Here is a 10,280-nt window from a genome sequence, read left to right on the forward strand (position 1 = left end):
CCCACACACTATCTCTCTCTCTCGCTCTCATTCCATGGCTCTCTCACACGCTTGCACACACAAGCGCACACACACACACACACACACACACACTTACTTACATGTTCAGCATGTGTAGGCACACACATACATCAGTGGGTATAAACATACACAGCTGTGCAAATATGCAAACACACACTGAGAGAAACACACGCATCCTCTTGCAAACACACATAGACACACAGGACCTAAACTCTGAGGCAACTCAACCCAAGGGCATCTCTGCCTGTGAAGACTCATGTGGCATTGAGCATCATTCTGCCTGCAAATCATACATCAGTGATGAAGTTAAAGAGGAAACAAAGCTAAAAGGAAAAAAGGCCTGTTTACATCTAAAGAACATTATGGAAACTTTACAAATACGTGGCATAGCGGCAGCTGCTACACAAAATTCATGGTCCTAGACGTCCTCAGATATGGTACTTAAGCGGACAGTACTGATACTAAAATGTAAAAAAACGCCACATATAAGTGGCAGCCTAATAATTCAGAATTTTCCAAATGTAAATTACATAACTATTATCAACATGTATTTAAGGAGAAACAGGGCTATTGGTTAACACTGGTAGATCGTCATTACTAATGCATTCATGTGTCATTTTACTGCTGTAGCTGGTGAGGCAGGGACTAATTTTAACTACTTTCTGTACAAAACAGTATTAATCAAATCTAGAGAATGAGCCCCATCCAAAGTTTCACAAAATATACTGTATGCTACATGAGGAAAGATGATTTGAAGTGTAAGGATGAATAAAAAAAAAAGTTGTGCTGCACACACTTTTCTCTAATCTTATATAATATTGCATAAATTTTCCTCTGTGAACCTCATGCTGACATTTAAAGAACTAAGAAGTTGAGAGCGGAACTCTCCCTGGTGAAACTGATAACAACTCATAAACATCTGAAAGTTGTGACCTGGGATCCCAAATAATTAGAGTTTTAATGAGGATTACTGTTTGGAAGCAACTGCTTGAGTATATATTAGGGATAGCCATTATACTTACTTTTGAAATGTTATAAATGCTGCAAGAACCAAAGAACGATAGCTCTGTCGGCATAATGAGCCCTCAGCCTCAGGCTCCAGTTGAGTAAGATAACAGCACTCCTCAGTTTGTTTCGTTGCTGCAGTGTTCTACCTGCTCTCCACAGAAACAAAAGCAAAACATTGATGACGTTGACCATTTTAAATAACCAAATTATCAATTACTTAGCACATCCCAAGTATATATGTTCATGAAAAGTATAGTAAGTAGTTGTTGAGCTAAAAAGTATATTTTCTTGTGAAATTCAAGGGAGTAGAAGAACAAAGCAGTCAAATACTTAAGTAAAGAACAAGTACTGTAAATAATTCCCAAGTTAGTACTTGAGTAAATATGAACCATTAAGACATTGCAGTAGATTGGAAAAACATTTAATTTACTTTGTTCCACAACATTAAGCAAACAACTGTCAGAGGAAGAGTGACTGGACATATTTTCTAAGATGCTTGAGTGGTCACATGCTATCAATGTCCCTTGTATGATTTCTGCTTTCTAAGCTTTGAAAAAGAGGAGCTGGAGGCTGTGTGCTGCCAAAAAACTCAAGCATTTACTAATGCACACAAAAAAAAGAAGACACAGCACTAGAATCTTCAGGAAGTATGTAAATATTTGCATGTATATGTTCCAAACAAACCTAATCGTAACACAGGTTGTCAGTTTAGAAATGTTATCCAAATGTCACGAGAGAAAGGTTTGTTTTGGAAAGTGGTGAAAGAAAAACAGTCCAAAGTTTTCAAGTCAAGAAAGTTTTCCACTGTGACTTCTTTAACACACATCTGTTTATGTTTCTGATTCCTTCCATATTAGTTTCACTCTTGTGTCCCTATCTCTGTGTGGAGACTTTTATTGTATCTGTGGCTGCATAAGTTGGAAAGCTAACAATAACATTTTGCATACACACATACACAATGATTTTCCTTTAAGGGTTAGTAGCAACTGTTTACTAGCAAGTTATGTCATCTTTGTATATTTGCAGGAGTCTACATAGTACCACTAAAGAGCTGAAATCCTGCAAACAGCATTCATTTTAAATAACCTTGAAAAATTAGTTATACAATTCTAAATCATCTTTTCCTTCATTCTGCATTGAAAGGGGAAACAGTGTAAAGTGGGAGAGCTCCAACACAAGTTGACAAAGTCAAACAGTGTCTGTACCTGACAGGCTATTTTAATGAGCAAAACTCTTCATCCACCACCCACTACATCATTCCTCTTTGTCCCCCACCCTCACCCCCGACCGTACTCTAGCTCCACCTTAACACACCCAACATATAAACACACACACAGATAGTACATACACAAACATTTGCTTGGCTCATTAATTAGAAGCACAAACAATTTACGGAAGCCGGCTCCTCCAGCTTCCAGAACGAGGGGCATTTTTTTTCTTCTCCATTTGTGGAGGAATGTTTGGGTGAGCTGAGGCTTCTTGTTAACGTAAATAATTTACCTTTACCTTTATCCTGATGGAATCTTAATTGTGCCTCTCCAGCTCGCCTCACAGCAATTCATCAATGTCCTCCTTGAGCAGAAAAAGACCGTCGGTGGGAGAGGAAGAAAAAAAATTAGCACTTTGAAACAAAGTAAGAGGCAGCACACACAATGAGAACTTCACACGCCTGCAAAAGAAACACACATGCTGATATAATGACAACTCTCCACCAATTAAATGCATGTTTACTTTTCATCTGATGCTGCTGGTCATCCATTGTCTCTGGATATTGATCCATATTTCCATGTGCAGATACAGCGGAGAACAATAAGAGCATGGTGTGTTGAGGCCATTTTAGCTCAAGAAAATTTGGAGCATTATTGGTGATTCCATTCATTTCACTACTGTGAGACTGTTAAATACAAAGATAAGCTGCATGCACATAGTGGGCTGAAAGCTGCTCTGTGTGAATGTGTGTCTGAGTTTGTGCAAGGGGTGAAGGGGACCTCTCTTTATTTTTCATTCTTGGCGTAACAGCCTCTGAGGGCCTCAGTGGTGCAGTAAAAAGCCATGCATTTCAGTCACATGACCCGCACAGTAATTGCTAGCCTCTCAGTGCGAAATGAAAGCAGCACTCGGCCATTTCTCAACACATAGGGCTAAAACGAGACCACAAAAACCCACCACTTCCCTTCGCAAGAAATGTCCCTGCACTCCCACAGCCTGCACTCTTTACCAGAAGCAGCAGCAGCTGACAAGGTAACAGTGGCTGTGTGTGTGTACCAGACTGGGCCTTTGCTGATCTCTGTTGATTTATCAGTGCTTAATTATGTTGCAGCGCAGAGTCACATGCCCAAATAGCCCTTTCAAAGCTTTAGACCAAGTACAAGAAGGATATTTTTAGCTCAACACACAGATGTGGCACCACAGGTACATTTTTGGCCTTCCTGAGAACAGTTTTTCTTTTAAATTCCATTTATAATCATGATATTAGAAGTATAACTCATTGGCTCCAAAAAAGAGAAATATCCTAGAATAAATTACTAGTACTGTGAAATGTACATTTGTGCCCATGAGTGGATCAAAAATATCAACTTCCAGTAACTGCTCTTAAAGTTTTGAACTCACAAAAAAGTGTAACAGCGTACACTTGTCTTACTCAGTGCAGTAAGGAAGGAAATAAAGATGAAAATAAGTAAGAAAGAAATGGGGAAAAAGCATGTCACAAAAAATGTAGGAGGCTAATTGTGTATGTGCATGTGTTTTAAGGAGGGAAACAGACAGTGTGCGTCCATGGGACAGGTGACATAATGTGTATAGGTTCTGGTGATGAAGGGTCACCTGCAGGTCACAGTGATCCAGTTACGCTTACCTCTCTTCTCCATTGATCCTTCTGATTCCTTGGATACTCTGCTGCTTCTATATTGACATATAACCATACAAACGTATGCTGCGAGGCATACAGTCTTCCAGTGTCTGAGCTCCTTATTGAGCCATGCGATATACGTTAATGTCTGGGATGGCTTCCAGCAGGCCTGTGTGCCTTTCTCCTCCACCTCTTTTTAACCTCTATTCTCATTTCAGCTGCATACGATCGCTCGCAGCCATGATGTCATCAAGACCCTATGTCCTTTTGTCAATACTCACCTCAGTCTGTCTCTAATTTGTCTTTTCTTTTCCTCTTCATTCCTCCTTTAGTTTGTTCGCCACCCACCCCCACCCCACAGCCACCCACTCTTTCGTGTGTTTCACCTCCCTGCACACCTGCTCAGGGAGCCAGCCCTGCGTCTCCCTGCCCGGGCAGGGTGGAGAACAGACGGCCCCTGTGTATTCTGATAATGATCACATAGCTCGCATGCCTGCTCCTCTCCTCTCTCCAGTGCCCCACCAGCCAGCTTACCTTGGCCACGCCTGTAAGAGCCCCCACATCTGTGCTACCCCACGCTCCCTCTCGCTGCATCTGCCCTGCCATACATCTGCTTTCTGACAGGCTCACTCAGCACCCGCAGTGCCTTGGTCTCATTGTTTTCACCTTATTTCATCAATTGCACAATACACATCCAGGATATGAGTTTTCTGGTAGGACATAAGAACAAGCACATCTAAAGGAATAGGTCTATATTTTGGCGAATGTGATTTTTTCAAAGATATAGACAAAAGATTGTTACCACTCTTCAATTGTCTTTTAAAAATAAAGCTAATGCCAGCAGCCGGTTAGCAGCTTAGCTTAGCATAAAGATCATGGGAAAAAGCTAGTCTGGTTCTCTCCAAAGGGAAAAAAAGCTTACTGATTAACATGGTCTGTTTAGATGAGGTATGAGATGACAGTGACTTAGTGTGTAGAGAGTCAGGATGGCTGTTCCCCCTGCTTCCATTCTTTATGATAAGCAAAGTAAAGCAGCTACTTACCTTGGCGGTACAGGACACAAGGTAAATTTTCAAGGAGATATGATTGCATACATTGTCAATGAAAAGAGCCAATCAGATATCATGAATTTATGGAAAGATGCACCAGTTGATGACCAGTTTCTCTTTCCATCTTCCTTTCTTTACCGTAGCCCACCCGTCTCCTCACCTAAGCCTTTCTGCCTTTAACCCCAACGCTCTTCTTTCTCTGCCCCTCCCACCCTGCCTGTCTCTCAGTGCAGGTGTCCCCATTGCCAAAGAAGCAAGAGGCGGCTGCTTCATTCAGCTATTGAGCTAATGGTTCCTCATTCACCACCCACACTGCTTATTAGGCCTGCACTAAATAACCGAAAAAAGAAACACAGAAGTGGCGGCCAGTTCTCTCCAAAATGCTATTTACAGATTCTACACTGTGTATCACTCAAACGGCTACATGGGCAAGGATATCTACTCTTGGTGTCATTATTTGATCAAGTGGTTCTCAGTCATCCAGTGGCCTGTGTAGTTAGTACTTCAGGGAATGAACACCCATGTGGGCCCCACTAAGCATCTATTGTGTCTGTGTAAAGAAACCCTGATGGAACAGGGGGCCCCATTGTAGAAGAAATTGTTCATTTATTAATTCATGCTATCAGGTTGCTGGGTTTCATGTTTTACAAAAAGCACCAGGAATGGGCAGATTAGTTATCAGCACCAGCTGTCCAGACTAAAGTGGCTAGACTATCTCTCCCCTCCCACTCTACCTCCAGTTCCTCATGTACCATCCTATCTGTGCTCTTATCTGTTTCATCTTTGCTTTGCTATTCTTTCCCACCCTCCCCATCTCTTCCTCCTGTGTACTCAGTGGCATTAAGGTCTGGCTCAAGCAGATGGACAGACCCTTGGATCAATCAGAGATCAATATTTTCCAGACTGTCTGAGGCAATCTGTGTAGACTGATGAACATCTGACAGCTGATCTGATCCAGTTCAGTCTGTGCTGGTTTGCTCATGACATGGTCTGGCTTCGTTAAGCTTGGTTTGGATTAAATGTTGTCCATACTTGTTCAGATTTGACATGTTTGGATTTGGATGCGGAAATGTTAGACAGTTGGTGAGCAAATGCAGTTTCCAATTCATCAGTCAATAACATTAAATGACTGTCCTTCAAATACCTGCTTTGTAAACACAAGATTTCTTGGTGGTGAGATTTTTCCTTTAAATACATGACAAACCACATTCTTTCTAAATACAGAAATCAGTAATAAGATAATAGAAAGCTCAGTGATCACGTGAATGCAACAAGAATCACAAATGTTTCCTCTCCTCCCTCTCCATTCACAGGTCATTAAGTCAAAAGAGAGCTCTGCTAAATGTCAAAAAGCTGCAGGGGGGAAACCAGAGAGAAAACCTGGTTTCATAGTTATGCTCTTTGATTATAACCAGGAAAGTGGAAAATCTATCTTCATCATCTGAAAAATAACCTTTTCCCTCTTAAAATTGACATGTACCATATTTTGTAGTTGCTCTGCACTAAGAAATCGGTGATTGCTAGTAAATGAAAAAAAAAATGTCGTTACTTGACTTTGACTCTGTTCAGCATTGTACTAACATTATGTTCAGACACGCTGACAGAAAGCAGATTGAATGTTGCCTTAACATGCCTCCCCACCTGCCTGACATGACAACCCTCCCTCCCGCCCAGACTACAGAGCAGTGCTCATTCTAGGTCAGTGTTTTGATGGTAGACAGTGACAGAGCCAAACAGAGCTTCACGGTTCCTGCCTGTCTTCCGGCTGCTGCAGCGTCTGGTGTGTGTTTGATGCAGTCCAGGCTCACCACCATCCGCAATTTCTGACTGCTGGCCCTTGACAACAAACTCAGCTAAAATCTGAAGAGGAGGAAGGAAGGAAGTACACTTCCAAGACAGTCAAGAACAGCCAGTCATCACTCAGTCAGTGCTTATACATTGTGACACAGCTTGAGGGTTTGAGAGTTGTCTGTGATGGGTTCTAAAAAAGAGAAGCAGAATGAAGATAAAATGGCAGTGACTTAGTGTGTCAGTTATTAGAGGCAAGAGAAATTTACTTTTCCTACTGAAAAAACACATATTTTTCTAAACTTTTAGTCATTATAGCCTGCTAGTTAGGTTAGTGCTTTGATCCCGACTAAAATATCTAAATAACTCTGCCACAGCATTTTGTACAAATATTTGTGGTGACCAGACCATTTATCCTATCTCCACATCCACTACATAGACTGTTTCAAGATCTGGTATACACATTCCAGATCAGCAGAGGATAAACCCTAAAAACAACTGACTGACATGGATTTTTTTTGCAAAGATGGATGCTTCCCTATGCATAAAATGCCATAACTTTTGTGATTTATGTGTGACTTCATGTATGATTTAATCTAACTTAATGAAGATCATTGCTCTCACTTCTATTAAACTGGTCAGACAGAAGAAACTACTCAACTATCCCAGTTTTAAGAACAAGTGAGCATTAAATTGCTGTGGGTAGCAACATTATACAAAAGTATTATTACAAGAAGATTAACAATAATTTTCTAGGACTAATAATATAGTTTTAAGTAAATAAGAAACTGCTTTATTGCTTGCCAGAAACTTATGAATCTCTAAATGCTAATATTGGACAGATAGTCCTTGTAGCATCAACCTTTATAAGTCATTGTGGTTTTAGTGAACTTTCAACCCAATTCAGTGAAATACAAATGCTTGTGAAAATGTTTTGGTAGCTAAGAGAAGAGTAATTTCAGGTTCCTGTGCTCACTGATGAAGCCACATTTATTCATTTATGTCCAGATGTTCAGTCTGTGGTTGAAACATGGACCTACTGGAAGATGTTTAGAGTGAATCCAAATATGGCTTTTGATTCCAACTTCTAACTTTAGTCCTTCTTCCAAACTTTTATATCAAAGGAATTTTTTCCTGCTGTGTTTCAGACTTCCAACTGAATGCTCCATCTGCCTTTACTCAGCTAACTCAAAATAGGGGAGCTGGCTGAGTTTAGACAGTAAAAGACCCCTGGCTGAATATTAGAAATGAATACAGGAGTGCTGCTCTTTCAAAGCCATCAACAGTAGCTAGGAAGCGTAGAAGGGTCAATAATAAACTCAGTATGGACCTGAGACAGAGTGAGAAGTTTGTAAGCAAAATTACAGTGAAATCACACCTTTTACATTTACAGTTGTAGTTATTGCTGCATATTATCTGTGCACTGGAGAACAGAAAACAAATTTGAGACCCAAAAAAAATTGCCACATCAGTTACGTCACATCACTGACGTTTTATAAGTTGCTACTTGGCTTTGTGTGAATGTAGCAACAGTAAGTGTTTCATCCTAAATGTCTCCTTTCAACATAATGAAAATACCATTAGAGTCACAGGAAGATGGGGGGAAAACATACTGTGGTGGAGATTTTTTCAAATTTCAGCCACTACTACCTTTAGTCCCTGCAAACATGTTTTTCCACATTTCTTAGCTGTAATTTTTGTAGACCTCTACCAATTGGTAAAACACATACTGTACACTGAAAAGAGCCATGAATACACTGTCAGCATCCATTTCCATTTGTATTCTTAAAGCATTAAAATTTTCCCCTGGGCACTTCTTAAGCTGACATGTGATGAGGGTTTGGCCGAAGGTCATGATGTGAGTCATAAAGCAGAGCGGGCTCATGTTTCCTGCCAGGGGAGACAGAGAGTGTTTCATGCTTCCATGCTGGGGCAGGAAGTGGAGGAGTAAACAGAGGGAATCCCACATGCTGGCGAGGAAACTCCACAGTACCGTCCTACACTCGCCCTGCAGGGACTCATGTGACTGCCTCATCTCTCTCCCTCATATATACACACTTCCATACCCGCATGAATGCATTGCTATCCACTCAAGTACACATGTGCATGCACGGCGTCTCTCATGTCCTCTGTTTGAGACAAAGGATATTTGTGCAGCATCTGGCAGAGATAAGAATTGAAATCACAATTGCTCTTTAAAGATTTTTGCTTTGTTCCATTCAGTAACTTCAGCGGATAACCATTTTTCAAGCTTTGTTTTAGAATGCACAGCATGAAGTGTGGTAATTTAGGCATTGCTTGTTTTTATGGCTTATGTTTCTTTACCAAAGAACATTTCTGGACATAGAAAAAAAAAGGTGCTGCAAAGAGAAAAAGAGTGACTCTGATACGCTTTGAACATGATCATCGTGATGCAATAATGTGCAATGTGCCCTTTCTAAATTTTCAGGGGAATTAGCCTAGTTTGTGAAATGTCATAGCCATTGCTCACCTTGGCATAGCGCTTTCTCCCCTGTTAGTATATGACCTTATTTCTCTTATCTGTGGCAACCATGCAGGACCTCAGCTCATCTGTTTATATGTCAGTCATTTGCAGTGCACCATATTTGGTACAATCTGGGTCTGAGCTTTTTTTTTTTTTACATTGTTGACATGTGGATATTTAGGCAATGAGTTGAACGTGTGGTTGCCATTTTGTTTTGACAACACTAATACCACAATCTGCCTAATGGGAAAGTGATCTGGAGCCTCCTGAATATTTGATGTTAATGTAACAGGAAAATCATAAAAGCTTTTCTGATCTCAATTTATCCAGTCAAAGCGTTTATTGATTTAACCTGCAAATTTATAGAGGGTAGCTTCCTGTTTCCCCTGGTTCACTGCAGTAAATGGTATGCCCGTAAATCGCACATTCAACTCACAATAAGGATTTTTTTTTTTCACATACTTTATATTCCGATGGACTTAACTATCTCATTTAAATTATTTACTTGTGGGTTTGATGACGAGACTGGGGAACAACTATTGATCTCAAAGATTTAGAGCCTGTTGGCCAAGCTAAATGGCAGCATGTGATGGTTAGTGGAAACACTGGGGGGGTCTGGTTATCTCTTCTCCATAAAACATATGATAAATAAAGCGACAGGAAAAAGGAAAAATGCCTCTATTTGGCATTTGTTTCTCATATCTATATTTTACCTTCATCAATAACAGATTTTGGTTTGTATTTTTTCCATCATCTAAAGCTGATTTCTAATTTCCAGTATTAGATGTTTTGTAAAGGATCTTGCGCAGCAGATTTAATAGAGGGTCACCAGCAAAGGCCTGAGGCCACAAAGCCTAATACTGGCTCAGACTGCCACACTTCTGTGATGATGATGATGATCCAAGCAATCATACATGTGGGTCAATGAGCAGCTACCACAGATTCACAGAGGGTGGGCAAGGGGCTAGGACAGAGCACAGGGATCAATACATAATATCTTACAAATTGAATTCGACCTGGATCGACCCAGAGGGTGTGTGCGACCAACTGAGAACTGTGGACGACTGCACAGTAAATCCTA

This window comes from Mastacembelus armatus, chromosome 4, assembly GCF_900324485.2.
Source record: "Mastacembelus armatus chromosome 4, fMasArm1.2, whole genome shotgun sequence".
In the NCBI taxonomy this organism is placed as follows: domain Eukaryota; kingdom Metazoa; phylum Chordata; class Actinopteri; order Synbranchiformes; family Mastacembelidae; genus Mastacembelus; species Mastacembelus armatus.